This window comes from Mesoplodon bidens (genome assembly GCF_964165515.1).
Source record: "Mesoplodon bidens genome assembly, chromosome: 15".
Lineage (NCBI taxonomy): Eukaryota > Metazoa > Chordata > Mammalia > Artiodactyla > Ziphiidae > Mesoplodon > Mesoplodon bidens.
In genome coordinates this window covers 69,113,244-69,134,823 of record NC_138171.1, presented here as the reverse complement: position 1 = coordinate 69,134,823, position 21,580 = coordinate 69,113,244, and the positions used below count along the sequence as shown (strand labels likewise).

The 21,580-nt window shown below is 48.7% G+C and overlaps 1 protein-coding gene and 1 long non-coding RNA gene across 2 annotated transcripts in view; one reads left to right on the top strand and one right to left on the bottom strand.

Moving 5' to 3' along the window:
- Positions 1 to 18,963, bottom strand: part of RIN2 (Ras and Rab interactor 2) — a 237,023-nt gene extending 218,060 nt beyond the window's left edge. Inside the window, exon 1 of the mRNA XM_081256382.1 lies at positions 18,830 to 18,963. The gene's annotated coding sequence lies outside the window, so the exon portion shown is untranslated. The remainder of the gene's footprint in view (positions 1 to 18,829) is intronic.
- Positions 2,266 to 3,625, top strand: LOC308629390. The gene is made up of 3 exons (XR_014017669.1): positions 2,266 to 2,364; positions 2,450 to 2,513; positions 3,165 to 3,625. It is a non-coding gene; the product is annotated as an uncharacterized lncRNA (long non-coding RNA).
- Positions 18,964 to 21,580: the final 2,617 nt, after the last annotated feature.

The following is a 21,580-nucleotide window of genomic DNA, read 5'->3' as shown; positions in this document are numbered from 1 at the left end:
TGAAATTCTTTCTTTGTTAAAGAATTTGATGGTCCACCAGCAATACAGCCTTACAAATAAGAGAGAAGATAGTTAAAGGCGGGGTGGGGCGGTACATGTTTTCCTATTTCCCCTTTTCCTATTTCATCAACTCACTGCAAAGAAATTATTGGTAGACTTGAGGGCACAGAAAGGATGGAGGTTTGAGAATGCCTAGGAAAGTGTTTAACGAACTATAAACATCACAAAAATATTTGTGTTAAGTATTTCTATTTCAGAGGGAAACTGTGAAACCAGATTTCCTGAGCATTTCTCTACAGCTGTGGCGGGAGCCGAGCTGGAGGCTCGGACAAGGGAAGGTGGGGGGAACACAGGTTCCCGGATGCACCGAGTGTCACACCCACCTGCACGACGGTGGGTCACGTGATGGAAAGTTCTTCAGTCTGCTGACTCGGAGAATCGGGCTCTGTCCATGGATACACCTGGGGCCAAACTGTTCCAGCCCTGATTAGCTTGACCTTGAGCAGGTCACTCATGCTGTCCAAGCTTCCCAGTGTCAAATGGGCATAAGAAGAGTACCCATCTTCAGGATTGGTGCAAGCACTTGAAAAGACAGTGCATGGACTGTGCGGGGTATGAGACATGCACAGACTCAATAAAGGTGAGCTCTCACCATGATGCCTAGTTCAGTCAGCCCTCAGGACTCTATCGACAAAATCAAGTGGACTCTTCAGCCCCAAGGTCCTTCTCCATCAGACTCAGAAACCGTGTGTTAGAGGGCGCCAGATGAGACCGATCTATCAGAGGGGCTCTGTCTGCGGGGAAGATAAGCAGTTAGGAGAAATGAACCAGCAGCAACCCTTGAGCTGCAACATATTCAGACTCCGGTCACCAGATCAAGAAACATAAAATTCTGCACTTATGACCATCCTGCTCCATGAGCTAACCCTAGGACAACACCTTCATACCTCTTCTATAGACAATGTCACCCTCCCCTGGATTTAGATATACTGAAATGGCTTAATATGGGTTTGAAGCCCAAAGCTCCCTTAAGCTCCAGACCCTGGAATCAGTCTCCTTGACACCTCCGCCTGAGATCCCACTGTCACTGCAAACTTAACACATACAACAGGGGACTCTTCAGCGTCACACCTTTTCCTCCCAGGTTTACCATCTCCATCAATGGCACCTCCACTAGCCCGAGTGGTCAATGCAGGAAGCCCGGGGCCATCCCGGATGATTTCCTCTTTGCACACCTCACAGCAAATCCATCATTGAGCTCTGCTGGGTCTTCTCTAAACAGTGCCTCTGATTCTTCCAGAGAACCCAGAGCCGCCTTCTGAAGGATTACAAGACTCTCCCATCTGGTCCCCTCGAGGCCACTCTTGCTTCACTGAAACCCTTTCTGTAACCAGCAGTCAGGGTGATCTTTTTAAGATAAAATCCTATTACAATCACTCAGATACCAAAATCCACGGGTGCTCAAGTCCTTTATATAAAATGGTGTAGTATTTGCATATAACCTAGGCACATCCTCCCATATACTTTGTCATCTCCAGATTACTTATAATACCTAATACAATGGAAACAGTTGTAAAATACGATGTAAATGCTATGTATGAGTGTCACACTCGATGATGTTATTTTTAATAGGCTGTGATCAGAATCTGCATTATTAGGAATTCGGAAGTTCTATCACTCATCTCCCAAATCCAGTCCTTTGGTCTCTAGCACTCCCTAAGGCAGCAGAAGGAGAAGCTGGGGTTTGTTCAGGGCTGACTCTCCAGGGATCCTGGCACCCAGCGCTGCTGGTTTAACGGACAGCACACCTCCAAACCAGCAGTTGAGATCCACCCACTTCACCTGTCATTTCTTTAAGCCTTCGGCTCCCATTCTCGGCTTCCTCCACTTCTGGAAGGGTGCCGAGGACTCCCTGCCCTGAGAACAAGGCAGGAGGGCAGGAGTGAGGTGATTCCTATCGGGTGCTTTGACCACAGAGTAACTACTCACCACCGAGAATGCCTGACTCTACTTCTGACTATGTGCACTGGTCACACTTCCTGCATATTTGATCATTGTCCAACTTTACATCCTGTTATGGGTTGAATTATGTGTCCTGCAAAAGATCAGTGGGGTTCTGATCCCCAGCACCACACAGAATGGGCCCTTATTTGGAAATAGGGTCTATGCTGATTTCGTCAAGATGAGGTCTTTAAGTCCCTAATCCAGTGTGACCCGGGTCCTTATAAAAGGGGCAAATTTGGACACAGACACGTGCAGAGGGAAGGCCACGTGCGGACACAGAGGGAGGACGTCACCGGAGGACGCAGGTGGAGACTGGAGCCCTGCGTCCTCAGGCTGAGGGTTGCCCAAGGCCACCAGAAGGTAGGAGAGGGGCCCAGACTGGTTCTGTCTTTGGCGCCTCCAGAGGGAGTTACGGCAGCTCTAATACACCTTCGTATTTCCACAGAGAGATGCTCTGGAGATGTGATGGGTGCGGCTCAGAGTGTAGGTCCTGGCATTGGACAGAGCAGGTTTGAATTTCGGCTCTTCCGTTTTCACGCTTTGTGACCACAGACAAGTTACTTAACCTCTCTGTGCCTCGGGTCTACGATCTGAAAAAAGAGGGAAAATAAAACCACTTCCTGGGTCCCAAGGGACAACACAGGGGGTAACCACCTCAAAGGCGCTCGGTGCCCCTGGCTGGTGTGCTCGTCAGCTGGACCTTGAAGCCCTGGTCAGTGGACGCTCACGTCTCATGTGGCCCGTGGCGAGCTCCGTGGCGTGTGACCTGTGTGGTCGCCCAGGCCCTGCATTCAGGAAGGCCCCACTCTTGGTTTAACGCTCTGACACCTCCTTAAAATTTTTAATAATTTTTGACCAGGGCGCCCCCATTTTCACTTTGCATTGAGCCCCGCAAATTATGTAGCGGTCCTGCCTGGCCTCTCCAGTCACGCACGTGGGTTGAAACTTGTCTGTCACCTGGGTTTGCAGGGCAGTGTCCTCTTCAGGAGGACGGAAGCAACTCTCCCGGGTCTGGAGCCTTTATTAGCTGTAAGCATCCCAGTCCCTCGGCCCATCCCTCCGATCCTTCTGGAGGCTGCATTCAAATTTCCAAATGTCTTTATCTCTGTCTTAAAGTTGAGCACTGCATGTACTTACACTTAAAAAAATCTCTCTTGCAGAAACTTTTTCCAGGGTTTGGGGAAAAGAATCAAGAGAAAGAGCTTCCAAGGCTCGTGTTCTTCCTGATTCCACAGCACGGCCCCCGTGCCCTGGGCTGGCACAGCCAAGCGGGCAGCATCTCCTGCAGGAAACTGGAAAGATGCCTCACAACAGGCGTACTTTTATTTTTAGCCCAAAGGGATATTTTGGCTCTTTAGTCACCCCGCCCAAGCTTCACGATTCTCTGTGCCTTCACTATTTAATTCAACAAGTTTTTATTAAGTACCTGCTATAGATATACCAGCACTACTCTGGAGACAAACCAGACAAACCCCCGACTTGCCCAGTGCGTGTCAGGTGCAAACAGATGCTGGGAGAACAGAGGAGGGTGTGGGTACATATGCTGTTTTTCACGGGGCGATCAGGGACACCGTCTCTGCAGTGATGCTCGGGAGAGACCAGAGGCAGTGAGGGCGGGTCACGTGGGGATCTGGAGGGAGCCCATCCCTGGCTAAGGAGGAGCCGAACAGGGCTGGGACGGGGGCAGGCTTACCACCTCTTGGGAGGGCGGGAGGGGACGGGAGATGTGTGCTGAGCCCTGGCCATAAAGGGACTTGCGGGCTGTAGAGAAGGCTGTGGGTTTTACTCTGAGTGAGATGAAAACTGGAAGGAAAGGCACTGACATGTTTTTAGAAGTCAGCTGTGAGTACCCCGTGGAGAGAAACACTGCAGGGAGGCAAGAACAGAGCAAGGCCATGCGTCAGGCGGACACTGCAGGACTCCAGGTAAGAGACGATGGGGGCTTAGAGGTGGTGGCAGTGGGCAGGTGACATGTGGACAGCTCAGGGATACTGCTTGAAGGCAGAGCTGAGCAAACCTGTTGTTGATGGACTGGATGCAAGATATTGGGGTAGGGGGACAGTCCATGGTGTTGAGCCTGAAAACCTGGGAGAATGGAGCTCCTGGATGAACCGGGGAAATGAGAGGACGGGGCAGGACCAGGCGGGCAGGACAAGGAGTCCGCTTGGGACACATCCAGTCTGAGATTCCTATGAGCCCAGCGAGCAGAGATACCCAAGAGGTCACTGGGCACCCAAGAGCGGCTGCAGTTTCGGGGAGGCTTGACTTGGAAACCATCGCGTGCAGCTGGGATTGAGAGCAGCAAGGCTGGATGAGATCGCCTAGCGGAAGAACCAACTAGAAGAGACCAAGGACTAAGCCCCAAGGAACTCGATGGTCAGGGATTAAGGAAATGGCGGGGGGCTTGCAAAGGAGGCTGAGAAGGAGCCCCTAGCTAAGGAGGAAAAGCGAGAGAAAGTGTGGTGTTGAAAGCCAAGTACTTGTAAGAAGGAAGGGCGGGTACCTGTGTCGGATGCTACTGGAAGACGGAGGGAGATGGGGACCAAAAACTGGCCACGGGATTGGGCAACATGGAGGTCACGGGTGCCCCTGACAAGGTCAGATGGGGTTACAAGACCTTGATGGGAGTGGGTCTAGGAAAGAATGGATGGGGGAGTGGGGACAGGGAGCACACCCCTGTGAAGAGGCAGGTGTGGGGTCAGGGGAAGCTTCTCTAAAGATGGGTGCTATTACGGTATGACTGTACCTGGACGGAAGTGAGTCGGCAGAGACTCCAGGAAACTGGTGATCCAGGACACAGAGGGAGCCACTGTGGGAGGGATGTCCTCGAGTATGGGGAAAAGTTGGGGTCCACTGCACCAGTGTAGGGGTGGACCCCAGAGAGGAGGACACATGATCTATCCATCGTGGCAGGAGGAGGACACAGCACGTGCATCCAGATGCAGGTCTGTTGGGAGTTTCAGGGCAGGAGTCATGGAAGTTCTTCTAATTCTAGCATCTCAGTGAAATAAGAAGGTCATCAACTGAGAGTGAGGAGGGTGAGGAATGTGTGGGAGGTTCTAGAAGGGAGGAATCAGCATGAAATAGTCCAGGGCTTCTTTCTTTCCAAGCCCATTAGTGGGCTGTGAAATCGATTTAGAAGGTCACCATCAGCATACTTTAAGTAAATGAAATAGGATAGGATCAGAGAGAAGGGAAAAGGAAACATCAGAGCAGTGTTAGTTTTTGAAACTTTATCTCCCTCCCATATATATGTGAATGTGATTTTTTTTTTAAGTCTGTCAAATCTGATCTGAAGAGGAGAGTGGATGGACTGATAAATGGAACAGGAGCCCTTGAGATCAACGGCCACAAACCCCCAACGCGCCCGTGGTTTTCCAGCCTGTCCGCCTGCCTGGTGCAGACACAGACCAGGGTTTGGATTCAGTCAGAGGAGTCCCCTGAGGGAGACAAGAAAATTAAGGTTTATGCAGAGGAAGAGCTATGACCCCAGACCCTGAGATCCAGGCTGAGAAGGACGCAGGTGAGGATGTGACGTGGACGAGGGGCAGTGACCAGGTGGCAGGGTCAACGGATTGTAGAGCATGGTTGTGGCCGAGCCAAAGCAACGCTACAGGAAAAACAAGATTCCACATCCCCTCCTCGAGACAGAGGGCAAGGTGGATTGCGTCCCCCCACCGTCCATTCGAAGACATTTTCTATTAAATGTTAAGTTTATTGGAAAATGCTTTATCAGTCAGAGGGTTTTCTCCTTGCTTCTGTGCTGGGTTTTCACATGGTGTGTAAACATGCTTGAAGTCAAATGGCTTAATAGCTTGGTCCATTTTCCTAGCACTCACCAAAAAATGTTTCCTCAAAGGCAGTTTTGCTCAATTAAATAATACTTAATCATGCAGCTGTATAAGTACCTTCAGTTCAGTCAACCTTTAACAACTACTTTGCCATAATTTATTGATTTTTATCTCTGTTTCTAGAATGATGTTTAATTTATAAAAGCATCAAAATCTTTGAGAACTACAAAGTCTAGTTCTTATGCCAGGCTCTTTTTCTCTCTCTGGAAGAACTGAGTACAGCTTACCCTAAAGCCTTCCATACTTTCACGGGATGTATCGTCTTTCACGGGATGTATAGAGAATCCCACAGAACAGTAAACAACAACTAAGACCCAGAACTTTAAATGGACTTATGGAAAAACAGAAGTGAAAATGCTACATTTTCAAACTATTCATTTTCTTTTACCCTTACAGTTGATCATATTTTTTCTCTTGCAATTCTTATTTTAATAGTTTCTTGATACTTACACTAAATGAAAAATACCTTAGGAAAAAACTAAGAAATAGATATTCCTACCTTATAACGATAGTTAAAATTAGATCTGATGATAGATCTCTTGAGAGCTTGAAACATAATGTTTAAAATCTCATCTCAGAAATACATGAAAATGAAGTGACCTACAAGGGCTTAATTTCCAAAATACAAATAGCTCATACAACTCAACAACAAAAAAACAAACAACCCAATCCAAAAATGGGCAGAAGACCTAAATAGTCATTTCTCCAAAGAATACAGATGGCCAATATGCACATGAAAAGATGCTCAACATCACTAATTATTAGAGAAATGCAAATCAAAACTACAATGAGGGGGCTTCCCTGGTGGTGCAGTGGTTGAGAGTCCGCCTGCCGATGCAGGGGACACGGGTTTGTGCCCCGGTCTGGAAAGATCCCTCATGCCTCAGAGCGGCTGGGCCCATGAGCCATGGCTGCTGAGCCTGCGCGTCCGGAGCCTGTGCTCTGCAACGGGAGAGGCCACAACAGTGAGAGGCCCGCGTAACGCAAAAAAAAAAAAAAAAAAAGATAAAAAAAACTACAATGAGGTATCACCTCACACCGGTCAGAATGGCCATCATTAAAAAGTGTACAAATAACAAATGCTGGAGAGGGTGTGGAGAAATGGGAACCCTCCAACACCACTGGTGGGAATGTAAGTTGGCGCACCCACTGGAAAACAGTACGGACGTTCCTCAGAAAACTAAAAATAGAGTTCCCATATGATCCAGGAATCCCACTGTTGGGCATATATCCAGATAAAACTATAATCCAAAAAGATACACGCACCCGTATGTTCATAGCAGCACTATGCACAATGACCAAGACATGGAAACAACCTAAATGTCCATGGACAGATGAATGGATAAAGAAGATGTGGTGTGTATATATACATACACACACACACACACACACACACACAAACACACACTGGAATACTACTCAGCCATAAAAAACAACAAAATAATGCCATTTGCAGCAACGTAGATGGACCTAGAGATTATCATACTACGTGAAGTAAGTCAGAAAGAGAAAGACAAATACCATATGATATCATTTATATGTGGAATCTAAAATATGACACAAATGTCTATGAAACAGAAACAGAATCATGGACATAGAGAATAGACTTGTGGTTGCCAAGGGGGAGGGGGTTGGGGGAGGGATGGAGTGGGAGGTTGTGGTCAGCAGATGTAAGCTAGCATATATAGGATGGATAAACAACAAGGTCCTACTGTATTGCACAGGGAACTATATTCAATATCCTACGATAAACCATAGTGGAAAAGAATATTTTACAAAGTGCATATGTATGTATAACTGAGTCACTTTGCTGTACAGCAGTAATTAACACAACATTGAAAATCAACTGTACTCAGTTAAAAAAAAAATCTCATCTCAGACCATGTGGTATTGTCATGTAATTCTGGCTTCTCTGTCTCAACCCTTATTCCAGCTGCTGGGTTCTCAGAAGAACAGATGAGTGGACTCCTTATCACGGGAGGATCTGCAGGCTGAATTGCAGCCCCTGGTAGCAATGGGTTTCCTTCATCTCTGAAGCCTCCTGTGATTGGCTAGTTTGAAGCAATTCACAAGTCCGTGGTCTTATGCTTCCACTGAGGGGCTGGTGCAAACTACCAGAACTGGGGGTGTGGGAGGGGGAGGATGACTACAGAACAGAAAAGATGGAAGGTGTAGGTATGAATGCGCTCAGATGCTTAGGTGTATTTAATGACTGGCCGGGACAGTGAGGATTTATGCTGCCATCTCCTGACATGATTAAGAAGCTCTTCAGATCTTAAAGTTCCCTGAAGTTCTCAATGTCCCCTGTCCTATACCTCATCAGTCTTCAAGGAACTGGGAGCCAACAGTGGTAGAGACCAAGGGCTAACTATGTCCACAAAGGCTCTTTGCATAGTTACAGGCATCCTGTGATTATGTTGACTATTTCCAATAAGATCTGAGGGCATAAATACCTGCAGCAGAACTGAGGGAAATCAACATGGTGGGGAAGCTTCAGAGATGGTTTCTGGTGGGCCAGTGTGACCACCATGGGCCAGTAAGCTGCACACATTATCCCTCACAGCAGAGGGTTAGTAAGAAACTCCTGTGCCTTGCACCATCCCAAGAAATGGAGGAGGGACCATCTTCCAACCACCCACCCTGCCGGCTTCTGTGGGGCTGAGAACAAGCGTCCCAGGCCGAGGTCTGCGCGGGTCCCTGTACCACTTTCAAACACATCTTCCCTCCCACCGCCGGTGCCCCTGTCTCTGCGGGAGGACAGCCTTCAGGCTGACGGGCCCTGCTCGGACTGCGTGCAGGAGCCAGAAGCACTTGGGGCAGCCCTCAGCCAAAGACTGACCCGCGAGGGGGCACAACGATGCCTGCGTCCAGTAAGCTGGCCTCGGATCCGGCCACTCTCCTGGGTCCCACACTGTCTCCAGAACTTTCCTGTGAAGATGTCCCCTTATCTCCTTTTATAGACAAAGGAAGCTGAGATTCTACTTAGATCAAAAATAGAGCACAATTCCCTGCAGGGCTTGAGCTGTTCCACCCAGGGCAGCTGATGACAGCTTTCCCTCCTAGACCCTCTCCATCTGTCCACACGGTCTGGGTCTTCAGGACCTGATGCTGCCCTAAGCCGGCCTCTGCTGGTCCCGCATGGGCAGCACCTGCCTCCCTGGTCTAGGAGCCCTCAGAGGGCCTGGACCACGGCCTCCCTCTCTCCACACTTCACAGGCGGGGAAGCTCGGGTCCATAGTGGAACCACAGTGAACGACGCATTCTTCCCCCAAATGTCCACACTCCTCCTGGGTCTCGTCTTTGCACTGGACCCTCCTCTACCCCAAACCCAGTGGATACCAACTAACACCCACCACCCCGTCCATCCAGCTAATCCCTTCCACTGTGCTCCTCTGTGACACCCAGGACGGGAGGAAGTGCCCCTTCTATGTGCAACCATGCCACCCTTGAATGGAAGAAGGAGGTCGCTGCCCTCTGCCAGCCCCCTGCTCTTTGACATGACTCCACCCCCAGGAGGTACCACAGTCCCAGGGAAACAGAGTTTAAGAGAGGGGGACAGCTCTTTGGGACGCAAGTCCACCATCTTCTCAGTCTGCTGGCTTTCCAAATAAAGTCACTATTCCTTCCCCCAACAACGCGTCTCTTGATTTACTGGCCTGTCATGTGGCGAGCAGTATGAGCTTGGACTCAGTAACATGAGTGGAGCACTGACCACCCTGCCCCATCCTCACCAGTGTTTGTAAGTATTCCCTTCAAGGCCAGGGGCCCTTCAGGCCGGGAATTACAGAGGGATACCTGCAGAGGTCAGATCCCAAAGGAACCTTGGCCCCCATCTCGGAAGTCAGCCAGGACCCACACCTCCCAGCATCACTGAAACCAAAAGCAACCACATCCCTGCAGGACCAGCCCGGGGTTTGTATCTTCTCCCCCAGGCACCCTGCTGCCTAGGAAATCAGTGAGGCCTGAATCTGCACAAGAAATGTCTACCGGCTCTAATTCAACTACTGGGGGAAGAGGATCAAAAGACGATGTCTCAGGTCTTCCCAAATCAGTGGCTAGGCCTAATACAATTCCAAACTAATGTCATGGAATAAAACTAATGGGAAAAATTAAGGCGAACATTGCCAAGAAAATCTGGGGGAAAAAAGGAAAGAAAGATAAAGAGGCAAAAAGTGGAGTGGGACTTGCTCAGCCAAATACAGCATGTTTTACAGAGTTGGGGAGAGCTGGGTTTATTCACCAAATGACGCTGGGCCTTTGGGTAAACTAGTGGGGAACAAAAAGAATTAAGTTGCATTCTTACTTCACAAACCATCTGCCAAGTGATTCCAAATTAATTTCAACAGTCATCTGTAAAACTGAAAGCATCAAAATAAGAAGAAACTGTAAATGGCTCGCTGGCTGAGGATGCAGAAAGGATTTCTATGCACTGGAGCCAATTAAAGAAATCCATAGGAAAAGTACAGGCGTTTGACTACATGGAAAGTTAAAGTATTTGTGTGATAAAAAGTCACGAATGCACAGCACTTAGTTGAACAAAGTCTGGATCGTGAGACGAGGATGGCTGTTTAGATGACATCTCACTTTCTGTCACCACATGTTGAAGGCAGACAAACCCCAGGCTGGTTACAGAGATACGGTCTCTGGTTTTGGCCCTGCGGGGTCATGGGGATTCTTGGCTGATTTCTGGGGACACAGGGTCCAGGAGCAATTTGACCTGTCAAGGTGCCCCTCCCTAACCATCCAGGGGAGACATCTGCCTCAATTCATTTTTCAAAAATGTTCTTGTACTCAAACCTGAGTTTAAATGCAATGGGGAGTTAGATATTTGTAATAAAACCTGTGGTGATATCTTCAATAAAGGAAAAAAAAGCAAATAAAGTTCATCGAGCTAATATTTCAACTAGCTGAATGTTTGGATTTCTGTATTTTGCATGTCTGACCTAACACATGAAATCATATACATGAGATCTAAAATATCTGTTGTTTATCTCATTTACTACTCAATTAAAATAGACTTCATTCACTTTTAACCTACTCAATTAGACTTAACCTACTCAATTAAAATAGACTTAACTCTTTAAAAATGGTAAAATACAGGGCTTCCCTGGTGGCGCAGTGGTTGAGAGTCCGCCTGCCGATGCAGGGGACACGGGTTCGTGCCCCAGTCCGGGAAGATCCCACATGCCGCGGAGCGGCTGGGCCCGTGAGCCATGGCTGCTGAGCCTGCGCGTCCGGAGCCTGTGCTTCGCAACGGGAGAGACCACAACAATGAGAGGCCCACATACCGCAAAAAAAAAAAAAAAAAAAAGGTAAAATACAAATGTTTCCACCAAGCCTTATCTTTAAAATGCTCAACTTTCGAGAATTTCAAGCAAGGGGGAATTACATAATAACTCCATTGACTGTCACTTTGACAAGTCATGATCAAATACAAATGAGACAGAAGCTCACAGTAATTAGAACACCTGAAACCAAGCAGGGCCCTGCAGGGCCTTCAGAGGTATGAGACCTCAGAGTCCCGCACTTCTTGTCTGTAAAAAAATTTTAGTCTCCTAGGCCTTCCACGAGTTCCAAAGAGCAGGGTCAGGTAGTAAATAATTAGAGAAGTGAGAAAATGCAGAAACAAAGGAAAAGCAGTCCAACAAGAAAAGTAATAATAACTTAAACAACAATTCAGCCATAAAACAGCCACAGGACTCCTAGTTCCTCCTCAAGGGATATAACTAACATCTGATGCGTATCTTTGAGTTGTTTTGCAAAAACTAAGATCCCCACCCAGGTGGAGGACGGCAACTACATGATGTCTACATGTTCATTGGAACCAGAAGACTGATGATTGAGATTCCAGAAACATCACCTTGTCACCTCACCACCAATCAATCAGAAGAATGTCCATGAGCTGACCATGTAGCCTATGACCCCTACCCCTAATGTTGCCTTGAAAAACCCTTGTCTGAAGGCCATCAGGGAGTTCAGGTATTTTGAGCACGGGCATATTCTCCTTGCTTGGTGCCCTGCAAATAAACACCACACTTTCCTTCACCACAACTTGGTGTCGGTAGACTGGTTTTGCTGTGCGGTGGGCGAGTAGACCCGAGTTTGGTAATGCACTTCCTAAATTAGTTTCTCATTTCTACACTATGAAGCACAGTAACATCATTTAAATCACTGCTAAAAAGCCAGTAAAGCTGTTGGAGTGAACATGTGATTCTTTCCTTTAGGTTTTAAAATAAAGATTTTTGCAAAAAAAAAAAAAAAAAGATGGCTTAAACAAATCGGCATACCTTCATAAACTTTCCTACAACTTTTGGGCTTATTCAAAGTTACTAATGGGGTTCCTTGCCACCAAAGATTCTTGACCAGAATAAGACATCTCACATGGAGTGCCCGTAACTTCATCCCCTGCTCCTCCTCAAATCCAACTTTATCTTTTAAGAAACTTCTGCAAAATGGCTCTGTTTAGACTTTCACCATAGCATTAGCAAGTTTTAAAAGTTTCTACTACCAAAAACAGTGTCATTTAATCACTCATTCATTCAATATGTGATAATTCTGTTGAGTGAGTTTGCTAGTATTAACTGATGTGGTTCTATTCACGCTCTCAGCTGACACTCCACATTTCTCAGGGATTAAACAGAAAGATATTCTGTGCTCATGGATTGGAAGAACTAACATTGTTAAAAATGCCCATACTACCCAAAGCAATCTATAGGTTCAATGCAATCCCTACCAAAATTCCAATGGCATTTTTCACAGAAATATTTAGAACACTCCTAAAATTTGTACGGAGCCAAGGCAATCTTGAGAAAGAAGAACAAAGCTGGAGGCATCAAGTTCACTGATTTCAAACTATATTACAAAGCTATCATGATCAAACAGTACAGTATTGCCATAAAAACAGACACATTAGATCAATGGAACAGAAAAGAGAGCCCCAAAATAAACCCACACATATATGGTCAATTAATTTACAACAAAGGAGCCAAGAATTTAAAAAATGGGTAAGGACAGTCTCCTCAATAAATGATGTCGGGAAAACTGGACAGCCACATACAAAACAATGAACCTAGACCACTATCTTACACCATACACAAAGATTAACTCAAAATGGATTAAAGCCTTGAACGTAAGACCTGAAACCATAACAATCCTAGAAGAAAACATAGGTGGCAAACTCCTTGACATCAGTCTTGGCAATGATTTTTTGGATCTGACACCAAAAGCAAGGGCAACAAAAAACAATAAACAAGCAAACAAGGTGGCACTACATCAAACTAAAAAGCTTCTGCACAGCAAAGGAAACCATCAACAAAATGAAAAGGCAACCTACTGAATGGGAGGAAATATTTGCAAATCATATATCTGATAAGGGGTTAATATCCAAAATACATAAAGAACTCATACAACTCAACAGCAAAAAAATCATACAATCTGATTAAAAAATGGGCAGAGGATCTGAACATTTTTCCAAAGATGTACAGATGGCCAACAGGCATATGAAAGGATGCTCAACATCATTAATTGTGAGGGAAATTCGATATCTCCTCACACCCATTAGAATGGCTATTATCAAAAAGACAAGAGATAACAAATACTGGTGAGAATGTGGAGAAAAGAGAACACTTGTGTGCTATTTGTGGGAATGTAAATTGCTGCAATCACTATAGAAAACAGTACAGAGGTTCCTCAAAAAATTTAAACTAGAACTGCCATATGATCCATCAATTCCACTTCTGGGTATTTATCCAAAGAAAATGAAAACACTAACTTGAAAAGATATCTGCACCCCATGTTCACTGCAGCATTATTTACAATAGCCAAGATATGGAAAGAACCTAAGTGTCCACTGATGGATGAACAGATAAAGATGTGGTACATATATATAATGGAACATTATCTAGCCATCAAAAAGAACGAAATCTTGCCATTTGCAGCAACATGAATGGATGTTGAGGGCATCACGCTAAGTGAAATAAGTCAGACAGAAAAAGGCAAACACCTTATGGTCTTACTTATATATGGAATCTTAAAAACACACAACCAAGCTCATAGATACAGAGGACAGATTGCTGGTTGCCAGAGTTGCAGGTGCAGGGGGTAGGGATGGGGAAGAAATGGGTGAAGATGGTCAAAAGGTACAAACTTCCAGGTATAAAATAAATAAGTCATGGAACGTAATGAACAGCATGGTGACTATAGTTAATAATACTGTATTGCATATTTGAAAGTTGCTAAAAGCAAATAGGTCTTAAAAGTGCTCATCACAAGAACAAAAATTCTGTAAGTCAACAGTGACGGATGTTAACTAGACTTATGGTGATCACTTCACAATATATAAAAATATTGAATCATTAAGTTATATACCTGAAACTAATATGATGTCTGTTAAAAAAAATTCACAACCTGGGGTAAGCCTGGGCCCTGGTCAATCACAACACATGCTGGCCAGGAACTAGTGGGTTGAACGTTCTGGATTGTCCAGCTCCTCATCAATGCAGGCTCTTTCCCTTTCCTTCCCTGGACCTGGATGTGGGCTTCTAGGTTCTACCTTGGCCCGTGGCCTCACTCTGGGTGAGTTCACCAACTCCCCAGCTCCAGTCCCCACCGTACCCCAGTGACTCCCTGACTCTGGCTGCTTATTGACAATTTCTATCAGGTAACATACAGGACTTCAAAACTCAGCGGGTTGGAAATCACACTCAGTATTTCCTCCCCACCCTCTTCCTTGGCCACACATGCAGAAGGACACACACACACATGCACACATCCTCTCATGAACACCCACCCCACCTGATAGGTCCATTTTTCTCAAAACATTCCTTTCCTTGACCTCTGTGACACCACCTTATTCAATTACAGATGTCTAAATGAGCTACTTAGATTCTGTGCTTTGGAAAAATCTATGAAATAAATTGGAAGATAATTTGCTCAGCACTGGAGACCTAGAAATGTCTCCATCCAAAAGCAGATGGACGTTAAATTCACCCAGCCTCTCTCTGATCACGGCATCACCTTTCCCAAGGCTCCTCCAAACCCACCACTCTCCTCTGAATCCCTGAAATACGAACTCTGGAATCCACTGTTCATCTCCTCTCTTAAATGCAATAAAGCCTGAACAGCCAGGGTTACTGATCTGTGAAAAGTACCTAACAGTAGATTGCAGGCACACTCTAATTGAAAACAATTTCAAACAATGGGTGTGTCTGAATTGGGGGCTGCTCCTCCTGCAGCGGGGGACCTGGATGAGGGATGACCATCAGCAGCCCTTGTTTCTGATCCCCGGCACCCAGACAGTGATTGTCGCTTCCTCTTCATGAGTAAACGTAGACATGGATGCCCTACAGGATCCACAGCTCCCAGGGAGAGAAGACGGTAGGCAACTGTACTTCCCACTCAGTGGGTGTGGTCAGCCAAGACGAGCCACCATCAGGACAAGAGGCCCTCAGCGGCCACTCCATGGAAACAGCTGCATCTGAGGGGTTCTCCAGGGAGGCTGGGTGAGCTCTGCCTGCTTCTGGCAGCATGAAGGGCCTATGCTCTCTAGGGTCCGTCTGCATTGTCTACCCAACTCCTCCAGTTCCCTCCGATCTGATTAAACCCGGGAGAACTGACTCGTGTTAATCAGATGCACAGAAGCTGGGGAACCAACAATTTACTCTAAATTTACAAGGGGGCATTACTGTGCCTTTCAAATGTCCATAACATACATTTGTTTTCTATTCTGCACACTAGGGGTCCTTGAACACTGCCTAGATGTCAGAAGGTTTTGAGTGAACTAAGCAACATTTCCCCAAGTGGACTCCTTACAACACTGGATCCGGAAGATGTTCCATGGTTCTGTGGCCAAAAGAAGCTGGCAAACGTTACATGTTATGGAGTCATCCTAACGAGTCCCAATGCACATGATGATAATAAAGGCACTGAAAAGTCCTGCAGTGGAAAACCTGCTGAACACTAGCATTTCTCTAAAGCATTTTACCCGAGTAACTCTAGTAATTCCTTAGTAAAACCGCTTCCTAAAACACCACTGTGTAAATTCTGCTCTGGACATACACTGCGTGGGATGTGCATCTGAGCAGGGCCACCTCCAGCAAGTCAGCAGTGGTTCAGCAAAATGATTACTGGGCCTGGAGCCCTGGTTCCAACTTTGGTGCTTTGACCTCTCCAGGCCTCTGTTTTCCCACCTACCAAATGGAATTGTTAGTATTATTGTGAGAAACAACTGAGATATTATCTGGACAAGCATTTTATAAAGCACTATAAAAATATTATCTGCTGGGACTTCCCTCGTGGTCCAGCGGTTAAGACTCCGTGCTCCCAATGCAGGGGGCCCGGGTTCGATCCCTGGTTGGGGAACTAGATCCTGCATGCCACAACTAAAAGGTTCCACATGCTGCAACTAAAGATCCCTCAAGTGGCAACGAAAATCCCGCGTGCCGCAACTAAGACCTGGTGCAGACAAATAAATAAATAAATATTAAAAAAATAAAATGTCAAGAGCAATAATAGTGACATTAAAAAAAATTATCTGCTAAGGATATACTTATTGCCCTGTAACTCCTCAAAATGCTTTTTACAGGGGGATACTTCTGTTCACTTGTTCAACACCCATTCCTTAAGTGTTAGAACTAGGAGCTGGCTTCCACCCTTAGGAAGTTCACCGTGGGCAAATGGCGGCCATTGCATATTGCTCATAAGTAACACACACCCAAGGAATTCTGGTGCCGTACCAGGGAATCCTTCCCAGCTGAAACCACTAGGAATCTTGAAGGATCATCAGGAGCATTGGATATACAAGGGGAATTGGACAAAGAGCAAAATGATGGAATGCAGGCCATGTGTGCTGCTTGGGCCCAGTTGAGGTTGACCTCCCAGTGTTGACTGCCCTTGGAGAGAGGAGAAATGTCTCCTCCAAGCAGAGGGGGAGGAGTTACCTCTGAAAAGAGGTATTTCTGGAGAAGGAACTCCTCTTTGTTGTGGGTAGTGGCCCTCGAATTTGTCGAAGGGGAGGAGGACCTCAGGCCCGGAAAAGGGGGCTGCTGGGAAGTTATCTCTAAACAAGCGCATACCACAGACCTGGTAGTCAAGCTGCTCCCATCTGCCCCTGCATTGGAGTGGGGAGTCAAGGGTGGACTATTTTAGGGCTCCTTCTCTACTCAGATAATCTGTCTGTGGGACAGTGTCTCCAGACAAAGAGGTCACGGTAGCAGGTTGGTCTTCTCATATCCCCAGACTCCAAATGCTGAAGGCAGAGTCCCCAAACCCCAAAGCTCCTGTCAACCACCAGCCTTCTTTCTAGAGTCCCAGATGTGAGTCTCCCTCCAGGCCCCTCCCAACCCACAGCCCCCGATGCCCTCTGTGGAGGTGCCAGAGCAGGAACTGCACGATTGTTCTAGAGGCACGTTGGAAAAGAGAAAATGCCCACCTTTATGTCCACTCGTCAAAATACTCTCGCATATCTGAACTGGGTAAAAAGTTAGTAAGAGTTCCACAACCAAAATAATAACTTAAAAGGGATAAGAGTCTGAAAAAAAATATATATATATATATGTGTGTGTGTGTATAATTGATCACTTTGCTGTAACCTGAAAATAACACAACACTGTAAATCAACTATACTTCAATTTAAAAAAATGTCATAGTAAAACCAAAAAAAACCATGACTATATACAAAGTCGGCATTGCATAATCTGCTGCATGCAACTGTCAAGCCTCAACCCCCAGGTGGGGTCCAGATAAACTGAGAGCGGCTGGAAACACTGCTTCCATTGAACAATGATGCAAGGTCATAACCACAACCCGGACTTGATGTAAAATGTTGAGATTTTGTTCACTGTGGATTTTTTACATGAAATTTGATGTTTTTCAATATTGCATTAAAACACTATTTTTCTTAATGACCGAGTTCCGCCAGATGTTTGCTTTTGCTGCAATATTTACAAAGTCCTGTTGGTCCGAAGAGTGCTCTGGGGTTTCCTTGTTGATGACAGCATGTTCCTAAGAAATCCCACTGTGCCTGAAACCCTCAGGCTTGCAAGAAACTACCGCGCCACAGCGCTCGGGTTCGTGCGCGGCTTCCTCTGCTGACTTAGGAAAGCCCCCCCCCCACCCCGCCCCAGGATCTGAGAGCTCGGAGGAGAAGCGAGGCGCCGGTTAGGGCCCAGGGGGTCGGTCGCGCCCTGTATTTCTTGGCAACATATCACAGGCTTTAAAGCTGAATTCTGCAAACTCCCCGCCGTCCCGCGGCCGTCGAGGGGCGCCGGTGGGTGGACGCTGCGCTGGTGGGAGCCGAGGCCAAGGGTGGAGGCCGAGCCCGGGGGGTGGGGGTGGGAGGCGAGGAGGCCTCAAAGTGGGAAAGTGGCCCCCTTGCTTCCCGGCAGGAACCCGGGCTCCTCCTCCGCCTGCCATCAATCACCGCGACAAACCCATTGCCCCCAGTCTGGCTTCTCCCCCCGGGGGAGGAAATCCCTAGACCGAGTGTCCGCCCCGCTCACGGGCTGAGCGCACGTACCCGGTCTGCGCCGGGCACCCGGGCGTGCGACCCAGCTCCGGGCCGCGCGCGCCGGCGCGGGGCGCACTTGACACCCCGTAGGCGTCCCCGCAGGTAGAACTCGACCAAAGACCCTACCTCCTCCGCCGCGCGCCCCCGCGCCCGCACCCGCACCCCGTGCGCCCGCAGCCTCGGCGGCCCCTCACCACCCCCACCCCGGCAGAGGTCCGCTGAAGACCCTTGCCCGGAAGCCCACCCTGCCCCCGTCCCGGCGCCCCCACTCCCTGTTCTCCCCTCCCCCGCCCGTCCCCAAGACCCCCGAGGCCGCTCGCTCGCTCTGCCCCCAGGCCTCAGGGGAGGAGCGTGCGAGGAGCAGCACCCGTGCCTCGAATCCCGCAACGCCCCCGCCCCAGTCTAGGAGTCTCCCAGCGCGCTGGGTGCGGGCACAGGGGGTGGGGTCTCCGCTGCCACCGCCCCTTACCTCGCGCAGGCCCTGCCCGCAGGTCCCGGAGGCGGGGGCGACCGGTGGCCCCGCGGACTAGCGCGGGGCTGACTTTCCCCGCCCGGGAGGAGCAGGAGGAGGAGGAAGAGGAGGAGGAAGAGAAGGAGGGGAGGTGGAGGCGAGGGAAGGGCTTTGTGTCTGCCTCCCGCCCTCCCTCGGCTCCAGCTCTAGCCATCCCCCTCCCCCAACCGCCCTACAGAGCTCGGGAGGGATGGGGCGGGGGAATCCGAGGGGGCGAGGAAGGCGCCTGCGCGACCGGAGCCCCCAGCACCCCCGGAACCGCCCACCCTCCGCTGCGGGGACGCGCAGCCTCTGCGCTCACCCGGGAACCAGGGACCCAGGCTGCAGGGAGGAGAGCTGGACCAGAAAGTTGATTTAACCCGGAGCGAACTTGGCTGGCCCGGCTCCCGCCCCGCCTCGGCGCCGCCGCCCGGCTCTTGGCACTCCCCGGGGAGGACCGGACTTTTGTTCTCGGAGACTCGGCCCAGTCTTCTTTCTATCCGCCCATCACAGGGCAGCACACACGCTTGCACCCCCTTCCCGTGACGAGCCCCGCCGCCCCCCAGCGGACCCCGACCCGCCGGTCTGGGAGCCCCAGCTGGGGAGGCCCGCGTGGGCGCGGCCCTTTGTCCCGGGTTTGGCCGCGCCGTGTCCCCGCCGCGAGGTGTTTTGCTCGTCCTCGCTGGGTAGGGGGCCGCCTGGGTTGTTTTCTGTGTGTTCAGGGTCACCCAGCCCCGGCCCCTAGGGAGCGAGAGCGGCGGGGAGGAGGGATGTGGTTTGGCTCCGCGCTGGGAGACCTTTATCACCCCTGGGGAGGCGACGCAGACAGGCGGGGAGCTGCTGGCCGGTTGTCGGCCAGGAACCAGCAGTCGTCTTTCTTCCGAGTCGGGCGGGTCCCTGGTGAGCTGCTGAGTTTTCCCACTTCCCCGCTGGGGAGAGCACCTTTGCAGAGAAATACCTAGCAGCGTTAGTTACCGAAGTAGCTGATGTCCCCCCCCCCACAAAAAACAAAACAAAACAAAACACGCAAAGACACCTGTTTCGGACAGAGCAGAAAAAGGAAACAAACGGACAAAGACCTTGTTTTTGCTCCTGTTCTGCTTCAGACCAGTAGCCAGAGGCGACTTAGATTCACTGGTGTCGGCTTTTGTGAATCCTGCCTTCTAAAATCCCCACATTTATTTTTCATTTGTAATCAGCTCAGCTCCCAGGAAAACATAGCCCACTGTGCTTCTCTTCTGTTCCAAGTCGACCATTCAATGAAGAATTGAGCACCTGCTATGTGCCTGCCTGGCACTGCTCTAATGTTTGAGATGAGCTGGGGAACAAAAGATGAAAAGATCTTTGTTATTGATTAGAAACAAAGATCTCCCTGCCTTGGTGGAGCTGGCCTTCTGGGGGGTCAGGGGCAGAGGGTGAACCATGAACATCAATAAGTTAATTATCTGGGATGGTAGAAGAGGTCAGTGATAGGGAACCAAAGAGAAGGCAGAATAAGGCGGCCAAATAAGGAGGTTGGGGAGTGCTAGTGTGTGGAGCTGTGTGTGGGATCCAACAGGTGGGGTGGTCAGAGGAGGCTCGCTTGAGAAGGTGGGATTTGGGCAGGTGAGGAAGGGAATACCTGGGGAGAGAACTAGCAAAGGCTCTGAGCCGCTGGCTGGACATCGTGAGGGTCTGAGTGGAGAGTGATGTGGTCTGGCTATACTGCTGAAATATGGGCCTGATGCTGTATAGGAGCGTCAACTGTAAGGGGCAAAGGTGGAAACAAGTTAGGAGACTGTAGAGATAATCCTGGCTGGAGATGAAGGTGGCACAGAGCAGGGTGGTGGCACTGGAGCTGGAGGGAAGTATGGATTCTTATTTATTTTGCAGGTAGAACAGTCAGGAATTCCTCTGCGGTTCGATACGTTGGCAGAAGGGAGAAATAGACAGAGACAGACCTGGTCCCACATCTCTCCTCCTTCTCCCCCCAGATTGATTGTGTTTTGTAGACAAAGTGCCCCAGGTAAATGCTGAACAGGTATGGCCCCTGCTCCTTTCTTCCTGTTCTTCTCCCTGTCTCCCTTTCCAGGCACCCTCCTGAAAACTTCCTTCATCTTGTGGACACAGGCTCAGTCTATTCCAGAACTCGGGGCCCATTTGGCCCTGTCCCCTACCCCCCCCCACTGGAAAACATCTTACTGTAGAGATGGATTTGGGGTTATTCATCAGAACTATTTATTGAGTAGCAACTATGTATGTGCAAGCACTGTTGTAGGCTCTGGGGCTATAGCAGGGAACCAAAAGATAAAACATTGTGTTCTCCTGGAACCTACGGTCTCATGGGGAGGGAGGCCAGAAACCAGACGAGCAAGGAAAATATGTGACATGGTTGATAAAACGTACCATGGAAAAAAATTAACCTGGTGGGGGGGGAAAGAGAGGGTGCTGGGGAGGCTGCGATTTAAGATAGGTGGTCAGAGAAAACTCCAGGAAAAAAACCAAACAACTCTAAAATAACAAGCCTTGGACCCTCTCAGGGACTTATACTCGGCAGGCTTGGCCTCCTGCTCTGGGTCCCTGGAGATGGCAACGTGCACTCCAATCAGCCGCAGAGATCACAAGTGCTCCAGGGGCACTTCTGTCAGCTGAGGACCAGCCAGCCAAGAACATGTCATTTCTTTTTTTTTTTTTTTTTTTTTCTTTTTGCGGTATGTGGGCCTCTCACTGCTGTGGCCTCTCCCGTTGCGG